Here is a 27179-nt window from a genome sequence, read left to right as displayed (position 1 = left end):
GTGTACCGGAATCTAATACTGGTCTCACAGGGAATGCTCAAAGCACCGACTGTAAGAAGAGTCTCTATTCTTGTAATGAAGGTGGCATTGTGCCTTTTGTATTTAATTCCGATGCGATTTCTGTGTTTCATCGTCAATGTGAAGGTCCAACGAATACATTGAACCTGCAGTGGTGTATCGGAAACTAATACTGGTCTCACAGGGAATGCTCAAATCACCGACTGTTAGAAGAGTCCCAATTCTTGTAATTAAGGCGGCATTGTGCCTTTTGTATTTAATTCCGAAGCGATTTCTGTGATTCATCGTCAATGTGAAAGTCCAAGGAATACATTGAACCTGCAGTGGTGTATCGGAAACTAATACTGGTCTCACAGGAAAGGATCAAAGAATGGACTCTAAGAAGTCTCAATCTTCTTGCATTAAGGCGGCATTCTGTTTTTTGTATTTAATTCCCATGTAATTTCAGTGTTTCATCATCATTGTGTATGTCCAAGGAACACATTGAACCTGCAGTGGTGTATCGGAAACTAATAAAGGTCTCACAGAGAATGCTCAAAGCACCGACTGTAAGAAGAGTCTCTGTTCTTGTACTTAAGGCGGCATTGTGCCTTTTGTATTTAATTCCGATGCGATTTCTGTGTTTCATCGGCAATGTGAAGGTCCAAGGAATACATTGAACCTGCAGCGGTGTATCGGAAACTAATACTGGTCTCACAGGGAATGCTCAAAGCACCGACTGTAAGAAGAGTCTCTATTCTTGTACTTAAGGCGGCATTGTGCCTTTTGTATTTATTTCTGATGCGATTTCTGTGTTACATAGTCAATGTGAAGGTCCAAGGAATACTCTGAAACTGCAGTGGTGTATCGAAAACTAATACTGCTCTCAGAGGGAATGCTCAAAGCACCGACTGTAAGAAGTGTCTCTATTCTTGTACTTAAGGCGGCATTGTGTCTTTTGTATTTAATTCCGATGCGATTTCTGCGTTTCATAGTCAATGTGAAGGTCCAAGGAATACTTTGAACCTGCAGTGGTGTATCGGAAACTAATACTGGTCTCACAGGGAACGCTCAAAGCACCGACTGTAAGAAGAGTCTCTATTCTTGTACATAAGCCTTCCTTGTGCTTTTTGTATTTAATTCCGATGCGATTTCTGTGTTTCATAGTGAATGTGAAGGTCCAAGGTATACCTTGAACCTGCAGTGGTGTATCAGAAACTAATACTGCTCTCAGAGGCAATGCTCAAAGCACCGATTGTAAGAAGTGTCTCTATTCTTGTACTTAAGTCGGCATTGTGCATTTGTATTTAATTCCGATGCAGTTTCTGTGTTTCATCGTGAATGTGGACGTCCAAGGAATACATTGAACCTGCAGTGGTGTATCGGAAACTATTACTGGTCTCACAGGGAATGCTCAAAGCACCAGCTGTAACAAGAGTCTTTATTCTTGTAATTAAGGCGGCATTGTGCCTTTTGTATTTAATTCCGATGCGATTTCTGTGTTTCATCGTCAATGTGAAAGTCCAAGGAATACATTGAACCTGCAGAGGTGTATTGGAAACTAATACTGGTCTCTCAGGAAAGGATCAAGGCACAGACTCTAGGAAGTCTCACTCTTCTAGCACTTAAGGAGGCATTGTGCCTTTTGTATTTCATTCCGATGTAATTTCAGTATTTCATCGTCAATGTATATGTCCAAGGTATACCTTGAACCTGCAGTGGTGTATCGGAAACTAATACTGGTCTCACAGGGAATGCTCAAAGCAACGACTGTTAGAAGAGTCTCTACTCCCTCACTTATGGCGGCATTGTGCGTTTTGTATTTAATTCCGATGCGATTTCTGTGTTTCATTGTCAATGTGAAGCTCCAAGGAATACATCGAACCTGCAGTGGTGTATCGGACACTAATACTGGTCTCACAGGGAATGCTCAAAGCACCGACTGTAAGAAGAGTCTCTATTCATGTAATTAAGGTGGCATTGTGCCTTTTGTTTTAAATTCCGATGCGATTTCTGTGTTTCGTCGTCAATGTGAAGGTCCAAGGAATGCATTGAACCTGAGGTGGTGTATCGGAAACTAATACTGGTTTCACAATGAATGCTCAAAGCACCGACAGTAAGAAGAGACTCTATTCTTGTACTTAAGGCGGCATTGTGCCTTTTGTATTTAATTCCGATGCAATTTCTCTTTTTTATCGTCAATGTGAGGGTCCAAGGAATACTTTGAACCTGCAGTGGTGTATCGGAAACTAATACTGGTCTCACAGGAAAGGATCAAAGCACAGACTCTAAGAAGACTCACTCTTGTTGCACTTAAGTCGGCATTGTGCCTTTTGTATGAAATTCCGATGTAATTTCAGTGTTTCATCGTCAATGTGTATGTCCAAGAAATACATTGTACCTGCAGTGGTGTATCAGATAGTAATACTGGTCTCACAGGGAATGCTCAAAGCACCGACTGTAAGGAGAGTCTCTATTCCTGTACTTAAGGCGGCATTGTGCCTTTTGTATTTAATTCCGATGCGATTTCTGTGTTTCTTCGGCAATGTGAAAGTCCTAGGAATACATTGAACCTGCAGTGGTGTATCGGAAACTAATACTGGTCTCACAGGGAATGCTCAATGCACAGAGTGTAAGAAGAGTCTGTGTTCTTGTACTTATGGCGGCACTGTGCCTTTTGTATTTAATTCCGATGCGATTTCTGTGTTTCATCGTCAAAGTGAGGGTCCAAGGAATACATTGAACCTGCAGTGGTGTATCGGAAACTAATACTGGTCTCACAGGAAAGGGTCGAAACACAGACCCTAAGAAGTATCACTCTTCTTGTACTTAAGGCGTCATTGTGCCCTTTGTAGTTATTTACGATGTAATTTCAGTATTTCATCGTCAATGTGTATGTCCAAGGAATACATTGAACCTGCAGTGGTGTATCGGTAACTAATACTGGTCTCACAGGAAATGCTCAAAGCACCGACAGTAAGAAGAGTCTCTATTCTTGTGCTTAAGGCGGCATTGTGCCTCTTGTATTTAATTCCGATGCGATTTCAGTGTTTCATCGCTAATATGAAGGTCCAAGGAATACATTGAACCTGCAGTGGTGTATCAGAAACTAATACTGGTATCACAGGAAAGGATCATAGCACAGACCCTAAGAAGTCTCACTCTTCTTTTACTTAAGGCGCCTTTGTGCCCTTTGTATTTAATTCCGATGCGATTTCTGTGTGTAATCGTCAATGTGAAGGTCCAAGGAATACATTGAACCTGGAGTGGTGTATCGGATTACCAATACTGGTCTCTCAGGAGATGCTCAAAGCACCGACTGTAAGAACAGTCTCTATTCTTGTACTTAAGGCGGCATTGTGCCTTTTGTATTTAATTCCGATGCGATTTCTGTGTTTCATCGTCAATGTGAAGGTCCTAGGAATACATTGACCCTGGAGTGGTGTATCGGATTACAAATACTGGTCTCTCAGGCGACGCTCAAAGCACCGACTGTAAGAAGAGTCTCTATTCTTGTCCTTAAGGTGTCATTGTGCCCTTTGTATTTAATTGCGATGTAATATCAGTGTCTAAGAAATACATTGAACCTGCGGTGGTGTATCGGAAACTAATACTGGTCTCACAGGGAATGCTCAAAGCACCGTCTGTAAGAAGAGTCTCTATTCTTGTACTAAAGCCGGCATTGTGCCTTTTGTATTTAATTCCGATGTATTTTCAGTGTTCCGTCGTCAATGTGAATGTCCAAGGAATACATTGAACATCCAGTGGTGTATCGTATACTAATACTGGTCACACAGGGAATGCTGAAAGCACCGACTGTAAGAAGAGTCTCTATTCTTGTACTTAAGGCGGCATTGTGCCTTTTGTATTTAATTCCGATGCGATTTCTGCGTTTCATCGTCAATGTGAAGGTCCAAGGAATACACTGAACCTGCAGTGGTGTGTCGGAAACTAATACTGGTCTCACAGGCAATGCTCAAAACACCGACAGTAAGAACAGCCTCTATTCTTGTACTTAAGGTGGCATTGTGCCTTTTGTATTTAATTCCGATGCTATTTCTGTGTCTCTTCGTCAATGTGAAGGTGCATGGTGTACACTGAACCTGCAGTGGGGTATCGGAAACTAATACCGGTCTCACAGGAAAGGATCAAAGCACAGCCTGTAAGAAACAACACTCTTCTTGCACTTAAGGTGGCATTGTGGCTTTTATATTTAATTCAGATGTAACTTCAGTGTTTCATCGTCCATGTGTATGTCTAAGGAATACATTGAACCTGCAGTGGTGTATCGGAAACTTATACTTTTCTCACAGGGAATGCTCAAATCACCGACAGTAAGAAGCCTCAATTCTTGTACTTAAGGCTTCATTGTTCCTTTTGTATTTAATTCCGATGTAATTTCAGTGTTTCATCGTCAATGTGTATGTCCAAGGAATACATTGAACCTGCAGTGGTGTATCGGATACTAATACTGGTCTCACAGAGAATGCTCAAAGCACCGACTGTAAGAAGAGACTCTATACTTGTACTTAAGGCGGCATTGTGCCTTTTGTATTTAATTCCGATGCGATTTCTGTGTTTCATCGTCAATGTGAAGGTCCAGGGAATACATTGAACCTGCAGTGCTGTATCGGAAACTAATACTGGTCTCACAGGCAATGCTCAAAGCACCGACCGTAAGTTGTGTCTGTATTCTTGTACTTAAGGCTTCATTGTGCCTTTTGTATTTAATTCCGGTGCGATTTCTGTGTTTCATCGTCAATTTGAAGGTCCAAGGAATACATTCAACCTGCAGTGGTGTATCGGAAACTAATACTGGTCCCATAGGGAATGCTCGAATCATCGACTGTAAGAAGAGTGTCTATTCTTGTACTTAAGGCGGCATTGTGCCTTTAGTATTTAATTCCGATGGGATTTCTGTGTTTCATCGTCAATGTGAAGGTCCAAGGAATACATTGAGCCTGCAGTGGTGAATCGGAAACTAATCCTGGTCTCACAGGGAATGCTCAAAGCACCGACTGCAAGAAAAGTCTATATTCTTGTCCTTAAGGCGGCATTGTGTCTTTTGTATTTAATTCCGTTGCGATTTCTGTTTTTTATCGTCATGTGAAGGTCCAAGGAATACATTGAACCTGCAGTGGTATATCGGAAACTAATACTGGTCTCATAGGAAAGGATCAAAGCACAGTCTCTAAGAAGTCTCACACTTCTTGCACTTAAGGCGTCATTGTGCCCTTTGTATTTAATTCCGATGTAATTTCAGTGTTTCATCGTCAATGTGTATGTCCAAGGAATACATTGAATCTGCAGTGGTGTATCGGATACTAATACTGGTCTTACAGGGAAAGCTCAAAGCACCGACTGTAAGAAGAGTCTCTATTCTTGTACTTAAGGCGGCATTGTGCCTTTTGTATTTAATTCCGATGCGATTTCTGTCTTTCATCGTCAATGTGAAGGATCAAGGAATACATTGAACCTGTAGTGGTATATCGGAAACTAATATTGGTCTCACAGGGAAAGCTCAAAGCACCGACTGTAAGAAGAGTCTCTATTCTTGTACTTAATTGCAGCATTGTGCCGTTTGTATTTAATTCTGATGCGATTTCTGTGTAGCATCGCAAATGTGAAGGTCCAAGGAATACATTGAACCTGCAGTGATGTATCGGAAACTAATACTGGTCTCACAGGAAAGGGTCGAAACACAGACCCTAAGAAGTCTCACTCGTCTTGTACTTAAGGCGTCATTGTGCCCTTTGTAATTAATTCCGATGTAATTTCAGTATTTCATCGTCAATGTGTATGTCCAAGGAATGCATTGAACCTGCAGTGGTGTATTCGGTAACTAATACTGGTCTCACAGGGAATGCTCTTAGCACCGACAGTAAGAAGAGTCTCTATTCTTGTACTTAAGGCGGCATTGTGCCTTTTGTATTTAATTCCGATGCGATTTCAGTGTTTCATCGACAATATGAACGTCCAAGGAATACATTGAACCTGCAGTGGTGTATCAGAAACTAATACTGGTCTCACAGGAAAGGATCAAAGCACAGACCCTAAGAAGTCTCACTCTTCTTGTACTTAAGGCGTCTTTGTGTGCTTTGTATTTAATTCCGATGTAATTTCAGTGTCTCTTCGTCATTGTGTATGTCCAAGGAATACATTGGACCTGCAGTGGTGTATCGGAAACTAATACTGGTTTCACAGGGAATGCTCAAAGCACCGACTGTAAGTAGAATCTGTATCCTTGTACTTAAGGCGGTATTGTGCCTTTTTTATTTTATTCCGATGCGATTTCTGTGTCTCATCGTCAATGTGAAGCTCCACGGAATACATTCAACCTGCAGTGGTGTATCGGAAACTAATACTGGTCTCTCAGGGAATGCTCAAAGCACCGACTGTAAGAAGATTCTCTATTGTTGTACTTAGGACGGCATTGTGCCATTTGTATTTAATTCCGTTGCAATTTCTGTGTTTCATCGTCAATGTGAAGGTCCAAGGAATACATTGGAACTGCTGTGCTGTATCGGAAACTAATACTGGTCTCACAGGGAATGCTCAAAGCACCGTCTGTTAGAAGAGTGTCTATTCTTGTACTTAAGGCGGCAATGTGCCCTTTGTATTTAATTCCGATGCCATTTCTGTGTTTCATCGTCGATGTGAAAGTCCAAGGAATACACTGAACCTGCAGTGGTGTAACGGAAACTAATAATGGTCTCACAGGTAATGCTCAAAGCACCGACTGTAAGAAGAGTCTCTATTCTTGTACTTAAGGCGGCATTGTGCCGTTTGTATTTACTTCCGATGCGATTTCTGTGTGTAATCGTCAATGTGAAGGTCCAAGGATTACATTGAACCTGCAGTGGCGTATCGGAAACTAATACGGGTCGCTCTGGAAAGGATCAAAACACGGACTCTAAGATGTCTCACTCTGCTTGTACTTAAGGCGTCATTGTGCCCTTTGTATTTAATTCGCATGTAATTTCAGTGTTTCATCGTCAATGCGTATTTCCAAGGAATACATTGAACCTGCAGTGGTGTATCGGAAACTAATACTGGTCCCACAGAGAATGCTCAAAACACCGACAGTAAGAAGAGTCTCTATTCTTGTACTTAAGGCAGCATTGTTCATTTTGTATTTAATTCCGATGCGATTTCTGTGTTTCATCGTCAATGTGAAAGTCCAAGGATTACATTGGACCTGCAGTGGTGTATCGGAAACTAATACTGGTCTCACAGGGAATGCTCAAAGCACCGACTGTAAGAAGAGTCTCTATTCTTGTACTTAAGGCGGCATTGTGCCTTTTGTATTTAATTCCGATGCGATTTCTGTGTTTCATCGTCAATGTGAAAGTCCAAGGATTACATTGGACCTGCAGTGGTGTATCGGAAACTAATACTGGTCTCACAGGGAATGCTTAAAGCAACGACTGTAAGAAGCGTGTCTATTCTTGTACTTAAGGCGGCATTGTGTCTTTTGTATTTAATTCCGATGCCATTTCTGTGTTTCATTGTCGATGTGAAGGCCCAAGGAATACAATGAAGCTGCAGTCGTGTATCGGAAACTAATACAGGTCTCACAGGAACTGCTGAAAGCACCGACTGTAAGAAGAGTCTCTATTCTTGTACTTAAGGCACAATGCCGACTTAAGTCCAAGAAGACAGACTCTTCTTACTGACTATGTTGTGAACCATTCCTGTGACACTAGTTATAGATTCCGATGGTTCACTTCAGGTTTACTGTATCCCTCTGACCTTCTTATAGACGATGAAACTCAGAAATTGCATCGGAATTAGATACAAAAAGCACAATGCCGACTTAAGTACAAGAGATCTGACTCTTCTTACTGTCTATGTTTTGAACCATTCCTGTGACACTAGTTATAGATTCCGATGCTTCACTTCAGGTTTACTGTATCCCTCTGACCTTCTTATTGACGATGAAACACAGAAATTGCATCGGAATTAAATACAAAAGGCACAATGCCGACTTAAGTACAAGAAGACTGACTCTTATTAATGTCTATGTTTTGAACCATTCCTGTGACACTAGTTAAAGATTCCGACGCTTCACTTCAGGTTTACTGTATCCCTTGGACCTTCTTATTGACGATGAAACACAGAAATTGCATCGGAATTAATTACAAAAGGCACAATGCCGAATTATGTACAAGAAGACTGACTCATCTTACTGTCTATGTTTGAATCATTCCTGTGACACTAGTTATTAATTCCAATGCTTCACTTCAGGTTTACTGTATCTCTTGGACCTTCTTATTGAAGACGAAACACAGAAATTGCATCGGAAATAAATAGAAAAGGCACAATGCCGGCTTAAGTACAAGAGGACCAACTCTTCCTACTGTCTATGTTTTGAACCATTCCTGTGACACTAGTTATAGATTCCGATGCTTCGCTTCAGGTTTACTGTACCCCTCTGACCATCTTATTGACGATGAGACTCAGAAATTGCATCGGAATTAGATACAAAAAGCACAATGCCGACTTAAGTACAAGAGGACTGACTGTTCTTACTGTCTATGTTTTGAAACATTCCTGTGACACTTGTTATAGATTCCGATGCTTCACTTCAGGTTTAATGTATCGCTTGGACCTTCTTATTGACGACGAAACACAGAAATTGCATCGGAATTAAATAGAAAAGGCACAATGCCGGCTTAAGTACAAGAAGACTGACTCTTCTTACTGTCCATGTTTTATATTATTCCTGTGACACTAGATATAGATTCCGATGCTTCACTTCAGGTTTACTGTATCCCTTGGACCTTTCTATTGACGATGAAACACCGAAATGGCATAGGAATTAAATAGGAAAGGCTCAATGCCGACATAGGTACAAGAAGACTGACTCTTCTTACTGACTTCGTTTGAACCATTCCTGTGACACCGCTTATGGATTCGATGCTTCAGCTCAGGTTTACTGTATCCCTCTGACCTTCTTATTGACGATGAAACACAGAAATTGCATCGGAATTATATAGAAAAGGCACAATGCCGACTTAAGTACAAGAAGACTGACTCTTCTTACTGTCTATGTTTTGAACCATTCCTGTGACACTAGTTACAGATTCCGATGCTTCACTTCAGGTGTACTGCATCCCTTGGACCTTCTTATTGACGATGAAACACAGAAATTGCATCGGAATTAAATAGAAAAGGCACAATGCCGACGTAAGTACAAGAAGACTGACTCTTCTTACTGATTATGTTTTGAACCATTCCTGTGACACTAGTTATAGATTCCGATGTCTCACTTCAGGTTTACTGTACCCCTTGGACCTTCCTATTGACGATGAAACACAGAAATTGCATCGGAATTAAATACAAAAGGCACAATGGCGACTTAAGTACAAGAAGACTGACTATTCCTATTGTCTATGATTGAACCATTCCTGTGACACTAGTTATAGATTCCGATGCTTCACTTCAGGTTTACTGTATCCATCTGACCCTCTTATTGACCATGAACCACAGAAATTGCATCGGAATTAAATAGAAAATGCACAATGCCGACTGAAGTACAAGAAGAATGACTCTTCCTGCTGTCTATGTTTTGAACCATTCCTGTTACACTAGTTATAGATTCCGATGCTTCACTTCAGGCTTTCTGTATCCCTCTGACCTTCTTATTCATGATGAAACACAGAAATTGCATCGGAAATATATACAAAAAGCACAATGCCGACTTAAGAACAAGATGACTGACTCTTCCTACTGTCTATGTTTTGAACAATTCCTGTGACACTAGTTATACATTCCGATGCTTCACTTCAGGTTTACTGTATCCCTCTGACCTTCTTATTGACGATGAAACACAGAAATTGCATCGGAATTAAATACAAAAGGCACAATGCCGACTTAAGTACTAGAAGACTGACTCTTCTTACTGACTATGTTCTGAACCATTTCTGTGACACTAGTTATAGATTCCGATGCTTCACATCAGGTTTACTGTATCCCTTGGACCTTCTTATTGACGATGAAACACAGAAGTTGCAACGGAATTAAATACGAAAGGCACAATGCCGACTTATGTACAAGAAGACTGACTCTTCTTACTGACTTCGTTTGAACAATTCCTGTGACACCACTTATAGATTCGATGCTTCAGTTCAGGTTACATTATCCCTCTGACCTTATTATTGACGATGAAACACAGTAATTGCTTCGGAATTAAATAGAAAAGGCACAATGCCGACTTAAGTACAAGAAGACTGACTCTTCTTACTGTCTATGTTTTGAACCATTCCTGTGAAACTAGTTATAGTTTCCGATGCTTCACTTCAGGTGTACTGCATCCCTTGGACCTTCTTATTGACGATGAAACACAGAAATTGCATCGGAATTAAATAGAAAAGGCACAATGCCGACTTAAGTCCAAGAAGACTGACTCTTCTTACTGACTATGTTGTGAACCATTCCTGTGACACTAGTATTAGATTCCGATGGTTCACTTCAGGTTTACTGTATCCCTCTGACCTTCTTATAGACGATGAAACTCAGAAATTGCATCGGAATTAGATACAAAAACCACAATGCCTACTTAAGTACAAGAGATCTGACTCTTCTAACTGTCTATGTTTTGAAACATTCCTGTGACACTAGTTATAGATTCCGATGCTTCACTTCAGGTTTACTGTATCCCTTGGATCTTCTTATTGACTACGAAACACAGAAATTGCATCGGAATTAAATAGAAAAGGCACAATGCCGATTTAAGTACAAGAAGACTGACTTTTCTTACTGACTATGTTTTGAACCATTCCTGTGACACTAGTTATAGAATCCGATGCTTAACTTCAGGTGTACTGCATCCCTTGGACCATCTTATTGACGATGAAACACACAAATTGCATCGGAATTAAATAGAAAAAGCACAATGCCGACTTAAGTCCAAGAAGACTGACTCTTCTTACTGACAATGTTTTGAACCATTCCTGTGACACTAGTTATAGATTCCGATGCTTCACTCCAGGTTTACTGTATCCATCTGACCCTCTTATTGACGACGAAACACAGAAATTGCATCGGAATTAAATAGAAAAGGCACAATGCAGTCTTAGGTACAAGAAGAATGACTCTTCCAGCTGTCTATGTTTTGAACCATTCCTGTGACACTAGTTATAGGTTCCGATACTTCACTTCAGGTTTACTGTATCCCTCTGACCTTCTTATTAATGATGAAACACAGAAATTGCATCGGAAATAAATACAAAATGCACAATGCCGACTTAAGTACAAGAAGACTGACTCTTCCTACTGTCTATGTTTTGAGCAATTCCTGTGACACTAGTTATACATAACGATGCTTCACTTCAGGTTTACTGTATCCTTCTGACCTTATGATTGACGATGAAACACAGAAATTGCATCGGAATTAAATACAAAAGGCACAATGCCGACTTAAGTACTAGAAGACTGACTCTTCTTACTGACTATGTTCTGAACCATTTCTGTGACACTAGTTATAGATTCCGATGCTTCACTTCAGGTTTACTGTATCCCTTGGACCTTCTTATTGACGATGAAACACAGAAATTGCATCGTAATTAAATAAAAAGGCACAATGCCGAATTAAGTGCAAGAAGACTGACTCTTCTTACTGACTATGTTTGAACCATTCCTGTGACACTAGTTATAGATTCCGATGCTTCACTTCAGGTTTACTGAATTCCTCTGACCTTCTTATAGACGATGAAACACAGAAATTGCATCGGAATTAAATACAAAAGGCACAATGACGACTTAAGTACAAGAAGACTGACTCTTCCTACTCTCTATGATTTGAACCATTCCTGTGACACTAGTTATAGATTCCGATGCTTCACTTTAGGTTTACTGTATCATTGGACCTTCTTATTGACGACGAAACACAGAAATTGCATCGGAATTAAATAGAAAATGCACAATGCCGACTTAAGTACAAGAAGACTGACTCTTCTTACTGCCTATAATATGTACCATTCCTGTAACACTAGATATAGATTCCGATGCTTCACTTCAGGTTTACTGTATCCCTTGGACCTTTCTATTGACGATGAAACACCGAAATTGCATCGGAATTAAATAGGAAAGGCACAATGCCGACATAAGTACAAGAAGACTGACTCTTCTTACTGACTTCGTTTGAACCATTCCTGTGACACCGCTTATAGATTCGATGCTTCAGCTCAGGTTTACTGTATCCCTCTGACCTTCTTATTGATCATGAAACACAGAAATTGCATCGGAAATATATACAAATGGCACAATGCAGACTTAAGGACAAGAAGACTGACTCTTCCTAATGTCTATGATTTGAACAATTCCTGTGACACTAGTTATACATTTCGATGCTTCACTTCATGTTTACTGTATCCCTCTGACCTTCTTATTGACGATGAAACACAGAAATTGCATCGGAATTAAAAACAAAAGGCACAATGCCGACTTAAGTACTAGAAGACTGACTCTTCTTACTGACTATGTTCTGAACCATTTCTGTGACACTAGTTATAGATTCCGATGCTTCACTTCAGGTTTACTGTATCCCTTGGACCTTCTTATTGACTATGAAACACCGAAATTGCATCGGAATTAAATAGAAAAGGCACAATGCCGACTTAAGTCAAAAAAGACTGACTCATCTTACTGACTATGTTTTGAACCATTCCTGTGACACTAGTTATAGATTCCGATACTTCACTTCAGGTTTACTGTATCCCTCTGACCTTCATGTTGACGATGAAACACAGAAATTGCATCGGAATTAAATACAAAAGGCACAATGCCGACTTAAGTACTAGAAGACTGACTCTTCTTACTGACTATGTTCTGAACCATTTCTGTGACACTAGTTATAGATTCCGATGCTTCACTTCAGGTTTACTGTATCCTTTGGAACTTCTTATTGACGATGTAACACAGAAATTGCATCGTAATTAAATAAAAAGGCACAATGCCGAATTAAGTGCAAGAAGACTGACTCTTCTTACTGACTATGTTTTGAACCATTCCTGTGACACTAGTTATAGATTCCGATGCTTCACTTCAGGTTAACTGAATCCCTCTGACCTTCTTATAGACGATGAATCACAGAAAATGCATCGGAATTAAATACAAAAGGCACAATGCCGACTTAAGTACAAGAAGACTGACTCTTCCTACTCTCTATGTTTTGAACCATTCCTGTGATACTAATTATAGATTCCGATGCTTCACTTCAGGTTTACTGTATCCCTTGGACCTTCATGTTGACGACGTAACACAGAAATTGCATCGGAATTAACTAGAAAAGGCACAATGCCGACTTCAGTACAAGATGACTGACTCTTCTTACTGACTATGTTTTGATCCATTCCTGTGACACTAGATATAGATTCCGATGCTTCACTTCAGGTTTACTGTATCCCTTGGACCTTTCTATAGACGATGAAACACCGAAATTGCATCGGAATTAAATAGGAAAGGCACAATGACGTCTTAAATACAGGAAGACTGACTCTTCTTACTGACTTTGTTTGAACCATTCCTGTGACACCACTTATAGATTCCGATGCTCCACTTCAGGATTACTGTATCCCTCTGACCTTCTTATTGACGATGAAACACAGAAATTGCATCGCAATTAAATACAAAAGGCACAATGCCGACTTATGTCCAAGAAGACTGACTCTTCCTACTGTCTATGATTGAACCATTCCTGTGACACTAGTTATAGATTCCGATGCTTCACTTCAGGTTTACTGTATCCATCTGACGGTCTTATTGACGATGAAACACAGAAATTGCATCGGAATTAAATAGAAAAGCCACAATGCCGACTTAAGTGCAAGAAGACTGACTCTTCTTACTGACTATGTTTTGAACCATTCCTGTGACACTAGTTATAGATTCCGATGCTTTACTTCAGGTTTACTGTATCCCTCTGACCATCTTATTGACGATGAAACTCAGAAATTGAATCGGAATTAGATACAAAAAGCACAATGGCGACTTAAGTACAAGAGGACTGACTCTTCTGAGTGTCTATGTTTTGAATCATTCCTGTGACACTAGTTATTGAATATGATGCTTTACTTCAGGTTTACTGTATCCCTTGGACCTTCTTATTGACGATGAAACACAGAAATTGCATCGGAATTAAATACAAAAGGCACAATGCCGACTTAAGTACTAGAAGACTGACGCTTCTTAGTGACTATGTTCTGAATCATTTCTGTGACACTAGTTATAGATTCCGATGCTTCACTTCAGGTTTACTGAATCCCTTGGACCTTCTTATTGACGATGAAACACAGAAATTGCATCGTAATTAAATAAAAAGTCACATTGCCGAATTAAGTGCAAGAAGACTGACTCTTCTTACTGACTATGTTTTGAACCATTCCTGTGACACTAGTTATAGATTCCGATGCTTCACTTCAGGTTTACGGAATCCCTCTGACCTTCTTATAGACGATGAAACACAGAAATTGCATCGGAATTAAATACAAAAGGCACAATGCCGACTTAAGTACTAGAAGACTGACTCTTATTACTGTCTATGTTTTGAACTATTCCTGTGACACTAGTTATAGATTCCGACGCTTCACTTCAGGTTTACTGTATCCCTTGGACCATCTTATTGACGATGAATCTCAGTAATTGCATCGGGATTAGATACAAAAAGCACAATGCCGACTTAAGTACAAGAGGACTGACTCTTCTTACTGTCTACGTTTTGAAACATTCCTGTGACACTAGTTATAGATTCCGATGCTTCACTTCAGGTTTACTGTATCACTTGGACCTTCTTATTGACGACGAAACACAGAAATTGCATCGGAATTAAATAGAAAAGGCACATTGCCGACTTAAGTACAAGAAGACTGACTCTTCTTACTGACTATGTTTTGAACCATTCCTGTGACACTAGATATAGATTCCGATGATTCACTTCAGATTTACTGTATTCCTTGGACCTTTCTATTGACGATGAAACATCAAAATTGCATCGGAATTAATTAGGAAAGGCACAATGACGACTTAAGTACAAGAAGACTGACTCTTCCTACTGACTTTGTTTGAACCATTCCTGTGACACCACTTATAGATTCCGATGCTTCACTTCAGGTTTACTGTATCCCTCTGACCTTCTAATTGACGATGAAACATAGAAATTGCATCGGAATTAAATAGAAAAGGCACAATGCAGACTTAAGTACAAGAAGACTGACTCTTCTTACTGTCTATGTTTTGAACCATACCTGTGACAGTAGTTATAGATTCCGATGCTTCACTTGAGGTGTACTGCATCCCTTGGACATTCTTATTGACGATGAAACACAGAAATTGCATCGGAATTAAATACAAAAGGCACAATGCCGACTTAAGTCCAAGAAGACTGACTCTTCCTACTGTCTATGATTGAACCATTCCTGTGACACTAGTTATAGATTCCGATGCTTCACTTCATTTTTACAGAATCCCTCTGACCTTCTTATAGACGATGAAACACAGAAATTGCATCGGAATTAAATACAAAAGGCACAATGCCGACTTAAGTACAAGAAGACTGACTCTTCCTACTCTCTATTTTTAGAACCATTCCTGTGACACTAGTTATAGATTCCGATGCTTCACTTCAGGTTTACTGTATCCCTCTGACCTTCTTATTGACGGTGAAACACAGAAATTGCATCGGAATTAAATACAAAAGGCACAATGCCGACTTAAGTACTAGAAGGCTGACTCTTATTACTGTCTATGTTTTGAACCATTCCTGTGACACTAGTTATAGATTCCGACGCTTCACTTCAGGTTTACTGTATCCCTTGCACCTTCGTATTGACGATGAAACACAGAAATTGCATCGGAATTAAATACAAAAGGCACAATGCCGAATTATGTACAAGAAGACTGACTCATCTTACTGTCTATGTTTGAACCATTCCTGTGACACTAGTTATTGATTCCGATGCTTCACTTCAGGTTTACTGTATCTCTTGGACCTTCTTATTGACGACGAAACACAGAAATTGCATCGGAATTAAATAGAAAAGGCACAATGCCGACTTAAGTACAAGAAGACTGACTCTTCCTACTGTCCTTGTTTTGAACCATTCCTGTGACACTAGTTATAGATTCCGATGCTTCACTTTAGGTTTACTGTATCCCTTGGACCTTCTTATTGACGATGAAACACAGAAATTGCATCGTAATTTATAAAAAAGGCACAATGACTATTAAGTGCAAGAAGACTGACTCTTCTTACTGACTATGTTTTGAACCATTCCTGTGCCACTAGTTATATATTCCGATGCTTCACTTCAGGTTTACTGAATCCCTCTGACCTTCTTATTGACGATGAAACACAGAAATTGCAACGGAATTAAATACAAAAGGCACAATGCCGACTTAAGATCAAGAAGACTGACTCTTCCTACTCTCTATGTTTTGAACCATTCCTGTGACAATAGTTATAGATTCCGATGCTTCACTTCAGGTTTACTGTATCCCTTGGACCATCTTATTGACGATGAAACTCAGAAATTGCATCGGGATTAGATACAAAAAGCACAATGCCGACTTAAGTGCCAGAGGAACGACTCTTCTCACTGTCTACGTTTTGAAACATTCCTGTGACACTAGTTATAGATTCCGATGCTTCACTTCAGGTTTACTGTATCACTTGGACCTACTTATTGACGACGAAACACAGACATTGCAACGGAATTAAATTGAAAAGGCACAATGCCGACTTAAGTACAAGAAGACTGACTCTTCTTACTGACTATGTTTTGAACCATTCCTGTGACACTAGATATAGATTCCGATGCTTCACTTCAGGTTTACTGTATCCCTTGGACCTTTCTATTGACGATGAAACACACAAATTGCATCGGAATTAATTAGGAAAGGCACATTGACGACTTAAGTACAAGAAGACTGACTCTTCTTACTGACTTTGTTTGAACCATTCCTGTGACACCACTTATAGATTCCGATGCTTCACTTCAGGTTTATTGTATCCCTCTGACCTTCTAATTGACGATGAAACACAGAAATTGCATCGGAATTAAATAGAAAAGCCACAATGCCGACTTAAGTACAAGAAGACTGACTCTTCTTACTGTCTATGTTTTGAACTATTCCTGTGACACTAGTTATAGATTCCAATGCTTCACTTCAGGTGTACTGCATCCCTTGGACATTCTTATTGACGATGAAACACAGAAATTGCATCGGAATTAAATACAAAAGGCACAATGCCGACTTAAGTCCAAGAAGACTGACTATTCCTACTGTCTATGATTGAACCATTCCTATGACAATAGTTATAGATTACGATGCTTCACTTCAGGTTTACTGTATCCATCTGACGATCTTATTGACGATGAAACACAGAAATTGCATCGGAATTAAATAGAAAAGCCACAATGCCGACTTAAGTACAAGAGGACTGACTCCTCCTACTGTCTATGTTTGAATCATTCCTGTGACACAAGTTATACATTCCGATGCTTCACTTCTGGTTTACTGTGTACCTCTGACCTTCTTATTGACGATGAAACACAGAAATTGCATCGGAATTAAATACAAAAGGCACAATGCAGACTTAAGTAAAAGAAGACTGACTCTTCTTACTGTCTATGATTTGGACCATTCCTGTGACACTAGTTATAGACTCCGATGCTTCACTTCAGGGGTACTGTATCCCTTGGACCTTCTTACTGACGACGAAACGCCGAAATTGCATCGGAATTGAATACGAAAGGCACAATGGCGACTTAAGTACAAGAAGACTGGCTCTTCTTACTGACTTTGTTTGAACCATTCCTGTGACACTAGTTATAGATTCCGATGCCTCACTTCATGTTTACTGTATCCTTTGGACCTTCTTATTGACGATGAAACACAGGAATTGCATCGGAATTAAATACATAGGCACAATGCCGACTTAAGTCCAAGAAGACTGACTCTTCCTACTGTCTATGATTGAACCATCCCGGTGACACTAGTTATAGATTCCTATGGTTCACTTCAGGTTTACTGTATCCATCTGACCTTCTTATTGACGATGAAACACAGAAATTGCATCGGAATTAAATACAAAAGGCACAATGCAGACTTAAGTACAAGAAGACTGACTCCTCCTACTGTCTATGTTTGAATCATTCCTGTGACACAAGTTATACATTCCGATGCTTCACTTCAGGTTTAGTGTATCCCTCCGACCTTCGTATTGACGATGAAACACCGAAATTGCATCGGAGTTAAATAGAAAAGGCACAATGCCGACTTAAGTACAAGAAGACTGACTCATCTTACTGTCTATGTTTTGAACCATTCCTGTGACACTAGTTATAGATTCCGATGCTTCACTTCAGGTGTACTGCATCCCTTGGACCTTCTTATTGACGATGAAATACAGAAATTGTATCGGAATTAAATACAAAAGGCACAATTCCGACTTAAGTCCAAGAAGACTGACTCTTCCTACTGTCTATGATTGAATCATTCCTGTGACACAAGTTATACATTCCGATGCTTCACTTCTGGTTTACTGTGTCCCTCTGACCTTCTTATTGACGATGAAACACAGAAATTGCATCGGAATTAAATACAAAAGGCACAATGCAGACTTAAGTAAAAGAAGACTGACTCTTCTTACTGTCTATGATTTGAACCATTCCTGTGACACTAGTTATAGACTCCGATGCTTCACTTCAGGGGTACTGTATCCCTTGGACCTTCTTACTGACGATGAAACACCGAAATTGCATCGGAATTAAATACGAAAGGCACAATGGCGACTTAAGTACAAGAAGACTGGCTCTTCTTACTGACTTTGTTTGAACCATTCCTGTGACACTAGTTAATGATTCCGATGCCTCACTTCAAGTTTACTGTATCCTTTGGACCTTCTTATTGACGATGAAACACAGGAATTGCATCGGAATTAAATACATAGGCACAATGCCGACTTAAGTCCAAGAAGACTGACTCTTCCTACTGTCTACGATTGAACCATCCCGGTGACACTAGTTATAGATTTCTATGGTTCACTTCAGGTTTACTGTATCCATCTGACCTTCTTATTGACGATGAAACACAGAAATTGCATCGGAATTAAATACAAAAGGCACAATGCAGACTTAAGTACAAGAAGACTGACTCCTCCTACTGTCTATGTTTGAATCATTCCTGTGACACAAGTTATACATTCCGATGCTTCACTTCAGGTTTAGTGTATCCCTCTGACCTTCGTATTGACGATGAAACACCGAAATTGCATCGGAGTTAAATAGAAAAGGCACAATGCCGACTTAAGTACAAGAAGACTGACTCATCTTACTGTCTATGTTTTGAACCATTCCTGTGACACTAGTTATAGATTCCGATGCTTCACTTCAGGTGTACTGCATCCCTTGGACCTTCTTATTGACGATGAAATACAGAAATTGTATCGGAATTAAATACAAAAGGCACAATTCCGACTTAAGTCCAAGAAGACTGACTCTTCCTACTGTCTATGATTGAATCATTCCTGTGACACAAGTTATACATTCCGATGCTTCACTTCTGGTTTACTGTGTCCCTCTGACCTTCTTATTGACGATGAAACACAGAAATTGCATCGGAATTAAATACAAAAGGCACAATGCAAACTTATGTAAAAGAAGACTGACTCTTCTTACTGTCTATGATTTGAACCATTCCTGTGACACTAGTTATAGACTCCGATGCTTCACTTCAGGGGTACTGTATCCCTTGGACCTTCTTACTGACGATGAAACACCGAAATTGCATCGGAATTAAATACGAAAGGCACAATGGCGACTTAAGTACAAGAAGACTGGCTCTTCTTACTGACTTTGTTTGAACCATTCCTGTGACACTAGTTAATGATTCCGATGCCTCACTTCAAGTTTACTGTATCCTTTGGACCTTCTTATTGACGATGAAACACAGAAATTGCATCGGAATTAAATACATAGGCACAATGCCGACTTAAGTCCAAGAAGACTGACTCTTCCTTCTGTCTATGATTGAACCATCCCGGTGACACTAGTTATAGATTCCTATGCTTCACTTCAGGTTTACTGTATCCATCTGACCTTCTTATTGACGACGAAACACAGAAACTGCATAGGAATTAAATAGAAAAGCCACAATGCCGACTTAAGTACAAGAGGACTGACTCTTCCTACTGTCTATGTTTGTATCATTCCTGTGACACTAGTTATACATTCCGATGCTTCACTTCAGGTTTACAGTGTCCCTCTTTCCTTCATGTTGACGATGAAACACAGAAATTGCATCGGAAATAAATACAAAAGGCACAATGCCAACTTAAGTATAAGAAGACTGACTCTTCCTACTGTCTACATTTTGAACCATTCCTGTGACACTAGTTATAGTTCCCAATGCTTCACTTCAGGTTTACTGTATCCATCTGACTATCTTATTGACGATGAAACACAGAAATTGCATCGGAATTAAATAGAAAAGCCACAATGCCGACTTATGTCCAAGCAGACTGACTCCTCCTACTGTCTATGTTTGAATCATTCCTGTGACACAAGTTATACATTCCGATGCTTCACTTCAGGTTTAGTGTATCCCTCTGACCTCCGTATTGACGATAAAACACCGAAATTGCATCGGAGTTAAATAGAAAAGGCACAATGCCGACTTAAGTACAAGAAGACTGACTCACCTTACTGTCTATGTTTTGAACCATTCCTGTGACACTAGTTATAGATTCCGATGCTTCACTTCAGGTGTACTGCATCCCTTGGACCTTCTTATTGACGATGAAATACAGAAATTGCATCGGAATTAAATACAAAAGGCACAATGCCGACTTAAGTCCAAGAAGACTGACTCTTCCTACTGTCTATGATTGAACCATTCCTGTGACACTAGTTAATGATTCCGATGCCTCACTTCAAGTTTACTGTATCCTTTGGACCTTCTTATTGACGATGAAACACAGAAATTGCATCGGAATTAAATACATAGGCACAATGCCGACTTAAGTCCAAGAAGACTGACTCTTCCTTCTGTCTACGATTGAACCATCCCGGTGACACTAGTTATAGATTCCTATGCTTCACTTCAGGTTTACTGTATCCATCTGACCTTCTTATTGACGACGAAACACAGAAACTGCATAGGAATTAAATAGAAAAGCCACAATGCCGACTTAAGTCCAAGAAGACTGACTATTCCTACTGTCTATGATTGAACCATTCCTATGACAATAGTTATAGATTACGATGCTTCACTTCAGGTTTACTGTATCCATCTGACGATCTTATTGACGATGAAACACAGAAATTGCATCGGAATTAAATAGAAAAGCCACAATGCCGACTTAAGTACAAGAGGACTGACTCCTCCTACTGTCTATGTTTGAATCATTCCTGTGACACAAGTTATACATTCCGATGCTTCACTTCTGGTTTACTGTGTACCTCTGACCTTCTTATTGACGATGAAACACAGAAATTGCATCGGAATTAAATACAAAAGGCACAATGCAGACTTAAGTAAAAGAAGACTGACTCTTCTTACTGTCTATGATTTGAACCATTCCTGTGACACTAGTTATAGACTCCGATGCTTCACTTCAGGGGTACTGTATCCCTTGGACCTTCTTACTGACGACGAAACGCCGAAATTGCATCGGAATTGAATACGAAAGGCACAATGGCGACTTAAGTACAAGAAGACTGGCTCTTCTTACTGACTTTGTTTGAACCATTCCTGTGACACTAGTTATAGATTCCGATGCCTCACTTCATGTTTACTGTATCCTTTGGACCTTCTTATTGACGATGAAACACAGGAATTGCATCGGAATTAAATACATAGGCACAATGCCGACTTAAGTCCAAGAAGACTGACTCTTCCTACTGTCTATGATTGAACCATCCCGGTGACACTAGTTATAGATTCCTATGGTTCACTTCAGGTTTACTGTATCCATCTGACCTTCTTATTGACGATGAAACACAGAAATTGCATCGGAATTAAATACAAAAGGCACAATGCAGACTTAAGTACAAGAAGACTGACTCCTCCTACTGTCTATGTTTGAATCATTCCTGTGACACAAGTTATACATTCCGATGCTTCACTTCAGGTTTAGTGTATCCCTCTGACCTTCGTATTGACGATGAAACACCGAAATTGCATCGGAGTTAAATAGAAAAGGCACAATGCCGACTTAAGTTCAAGAAGACTGACTCATCTTACTGTCTATGTTTTGAACCATTCCTGTGACACTAGTTATAGATTCCGATGCTTCACTTCAGGTGTACTGCATCCCTTGGACCTTCTTATTGACGATGAAATACAGAAATTGTATCGGAATTAAATACAAAAGGCACAATTCCGACTTAAGTCCAAGAAGACTGACTCTTCCTACTGTCTATGATTGAATCATTCCTGTGACACAAGTTATACATTCCGATGCTTCACTTCTGGTTTACTGTGTCCCTCTGACCTTCTTATTGACGATGAAACACAGAAATTGCATCGGAATTAAATACAAAAGGCACAATGCAGACATAAGTAAAAGAAGACTGACTCTTCTTACTGTCTATGATTTGAACCATTCCTGTGACACTAGTTATAGACTCCGATGCTTCACTTCAGGGGTACTGTATCCCTTGGACCTTCTTACTGACGATGAAACACCGAAATTGCATCGGAATTAAATACGAAAGGCACAATGGCGACTTAAGTACAAGAAGACTGGCTCTTCTTACTGACTTTGATTGAACCATTCCTGTGACACTAGTGAATGATTCCGATGCCTCACTTCAAGTTTACTGTATCCTTTGGACCTTCTTATTGACGATGAAACACACGAATTGCATCGGAATTAAATACATAGGCACAATGCCGACTTAAGTCCAAGAAGACTGACTCTTCCTACTGTCTATGATTGAACCATCCCGGTGACACTAGTTATAGATTTCTATGGTTCACTTCAGGTTTACTGTATCCATCTGACCTTCTTATTGACGATGAAACACAGAAATTGCATCGGAATTAAATACAAAAGGCACAATGCAGACTTAAGTACAAGAAGACTGACTCCTCCTACTGTCTATGTTTGAATCATTCCTGTGACACAAGTTATACATTCCGATGCTTCACTTCAGGTTTAGTGTATCCCTCTGACCTTCGTATTGACGATGAAACACCGAAATTGCATCGGAGTTAAATAGAAAAGGCACAATGCCGACTTAAGTACAAGAAGACTGACTCATCTTACTGTCTATGTTTTGAACCATTCCTGTGACACTAGTTATAGATTCCGATGCTTCACTTCAGGTGTACTGCATCCCTTGGACCTTCTTATTGACGATGAAATACAGAAATTGTATCGGAATTAAATACAAAAGGCACAATTCCGACTTAAGTCCAAGAAGACTGACTCTTCCTACTGTCTATGATTGAATCATTCCTGTGACACAAGTTATACATTCCGATGCTTCACTTCTGGTTTACTGTGTCCCTCTGACCTTCTTATTGACGATGAAACACAGAAATTGCATCGGAATTAAATACAAAAGGCACAATGCAGACTTATGTAAAAGAAGACTGACTCTTCTTATTGTCTATGATTTGAACCATTCCTGTGACACTAGTTATAGACTCCGATGCTTCACTTCAGGGGTACTGTATCCCTTGGACCTTCTTACTGACGATGAAACACCGAAATTGCATCGGAATTAAATACGAAAGGCACAATGGCGACTTAAGTACAAGAAGACTGGCTCTTCTTACTGACTTTGTTTGAACCATTCCTGTGACACTAGTTAATGATTCCGATGCCTCACTTCAAGTTTACTGTATCCTTTGGACCTTCTTATTGACGATGAAACACAGAAATTGCATCGGAATTAAATACATAGGCACAATGCCGACTTAAGTCCAAGAAGACTGACTCTTCCTTCTGTCTATGATTGAACCATCCCGGTGACACTAGTTATAGATTCCTATGCTTCACTTCAGGTTTACTGTATCCATCTGACCTTCTTATTGACGGCGAAACACAGAAACTGCATAGGAATTAAATAGAAAAGCCACAATGCCGACTTAAGTACAAGAGGACTGACTCTTCCTACTGTCTATGTTTGTATCATTCCTGTGACACTAGTTATACATTCCGATGCTTCACTTCAGGTTTACAGTGTCCCTCTTTCCTTCATGTTGACGATGAAACACAGAAATTGCATCGGAAATAAATACAAAAGGCACAATGCCAACTTAAGTATAAGAAGACTGACTCTTCCTACTGTCTACATTTTGAAAAATTCCTGTGACACTAGTTATAGTTCCCAATGCTTCACTTCAGGTTTACTGTATCCATCTGACTATCTTATTGACGATGAAACACAGAAATTGCATCGGAATTAAATAGAAAAGCCACAATGCCGACTTATGTCCAAGCAGACTGACTCCTCCTACTGTCTATGTTTGAATCATTCCTGTGACACAAGTTATACATTCCGATGCTTCACTTCAGGTTTAGTGTATCATTCTGACCTCCGTATTGACGATAAAACACCGAAATTGCATCGGAGTTAAATAGAAAAGGCACAATGCCGACTTAAGTACAAGAAGACTGACTCACCTTACTGTCTATGTTTTGAACCATTCCTGTGACACTAGTTATAGATTCCGATGCTTCACTTCAGGTGTACTGCATCCCTTGGACCTTCTTATTGACGATGAAATACAGAAATAGCATCGGAATTAAATACAAAAGGCACAATGCCGACTTAAGTCCAAGAAGACTGACTCTTCCTACTGTCTATGATTGAACCATTCCTGTGACACAAGTTAATGATTCCGATGCCTCACTTCAAGTTTACTGTATCCTTTGGACCTTCTTATTGACGATGAAACACAGAAATTGCATCGGAATTAAATACATAGGCACAATGCCGACTTAAGTCCAAGAAGACTGACTCTTCCTTCTGTCTATGATTGAACCATCCCGGTGACACTAGTTATAGATTCCTATGCTTCACTTCAGGTTTACTGTATCCATCTGACCTTCTTATTGACGACGAAACACAGAAACTGCATAGGAATTAAATAGAAAAGCCACAATGCCGACTTAAGTACAAGAGGACTGACTCTTCCTACTGTCTATGTTTGTATCATTCCTGTGACACTAGTTATACATTCCGATGCTTCACTTCAGGTTTACAGTGTCCCTCTTTCCTTCATGTTGACGATGAAACACAGAAATTGCATCGGAAATAAATACAAAAGGCACAATGCCAACTTAAGTATAAGAAGACTGACTCTTCCTACTGTCTACATTTTGAACCATTCCTGTGACACTAGTTATAGATTCCGATGCTTCACTTCTGGTTTACTGTGTCCCTCTGACCTTCTTATTGACGATGAAACACAGAAATTGCATCGGAATTAAATACAAAAGGCACAATGCAGACTTAAGTACAAGAAGACTGACTCTTCTTACTGTCTATGATTTGAACCATTCCTGTGACACTAGTTATAGACTCCGATGCTTCACTTCAGGGGTACTGTATCCCTTGGACCTTCTTACTGACGATGAAACACCGAAATAGCATCGGAATTAAATACGAAAGGCACAATGCCGACGTAAGTCCAAGAAGACTGACTCTTCCTACTGTCTATGATTGAACCATTCCTGTGACACTAGTTATAGATTCCGATGCTTCACTTCAGGTTTACTATATCCATCTGACGATCTTATTGACGATGAAACACAGAAATTGCATCGGAATTAAATAGAAAAGCCACAATGCCGTCTTAAGTACAAGAGGACTGACTCCTCCTACTGTCTATGTTTGAATCATTCCTGTAACACAAGTTATACATTCCGATGCTTCACTTCTGGTTTACTGTGTCCCTCTGACCTTCTTATTGACGATGAAACACAGAAATTGCATCGGAATTAAATACAAAAGGCACAATGCAGACTTAAGTAAAAGAAGACTGACTCTTCTTACTGTCTATGATTTGAACCATTCCTGTGACACTAGTTACAGACTCCGATGCTTCACTTCAGGGGTACTGTATCCCTTGGACCTTCTTACTGACGATGAGACACCGAAATTGCATCGGAATTAAATACGAAAGGCACAATGGCGACTTAAGTACAAGAAGACTGGCTCTTCTTACTGACTTTGTTTGAACCATTCCTGTGACACTAGTTGTAGATTCCGATGCCTCACTTCAAGTTTACTGTATCCTTTGGACCTTCTTATTGACGATGAAACACAGAAATTGCATCGGAATTAAATACATAGGCACAATGCCGACTTAAGTCCAAGAAGACTGACTCTTCCTACTGTCTATGATTGAACCATCCCGGTGACACTAGTTATAGATTCCTATGCTTCACTTCAGGTTTACTGTATCCATCTGACCTTCTTATTGACGATGAAACACAGAAATTGCATAGGAATTAAATAGAAAAGCCACAATGCGGACTTAAGTACAAGAGGACTGACTCTTCCTACTGTCTATGTTTGTATCATTCCTGTGACACTAGTTATACATTCCGATGCTTCACTTCAGGTTTACAGTGTCCCTCTTTCCTTCATATTGCCGATGAAACACAGAAATTGCATCGGAAATAAATACAAAAGGCACAATGCCAACTTAAGTACAAGAAGACTGACTCTTCCTACTGTCTACGTTTTGAACCATTCCTGTGACACTAGTTATAGTTCCCAATGCTTCACTTCAGGTTTACTGTATCCATCTGACTTTCTTATTGACGATGAAACACAGAAATTGCATCGGAATTAAATAGAAAAGCCACAATGCCGACTTAAGTCCAAGAAGACTGACTCCTCCTACGGTCTATGTTTGAATCATTCCTGTGACACAAGTTATACATTCCGATGCTTCACTTCAGGTTTAGTGTATCCCTCTGACCTTCGTATTGACGATGAAACACCGAAATTGCATCGGAGTTAAATAGAAAAGGCACAATGCCGACTTAAGTACAAGAAGACTGACTCATCTTACTGTCTATGTTTTGAACCATTCCTGTGACACTAGTTATAGATTCCGATGCTTCACTTCAGGTGTACTGTATTCCTTGAACCTTTCTATTGACGATGAAACACCGAAATTGCATAGGAATTAAATAGGAAAGGCACAATGCCGAC

The sequence above is a fragment of the Schistocerca americana genome, unplaced genomic scaffold (assembly GCF_021461395.2).
Source record: "Schistocerca americana isolate TAMUIC-IGC-003095 unplaced genomic scaffold, iqSchAmer2.1 HiC_scaffold_13, whole genome shotgun sequence".
Lineage (NCBI taxonomy): Eukaryota > Metazoa > Arthropoda > Insecta > Orthoptera > Acrididae > Schistocerca > Schistocerca americana.
Note: the sequence above shows the minus strand (reverse complement) of the source record.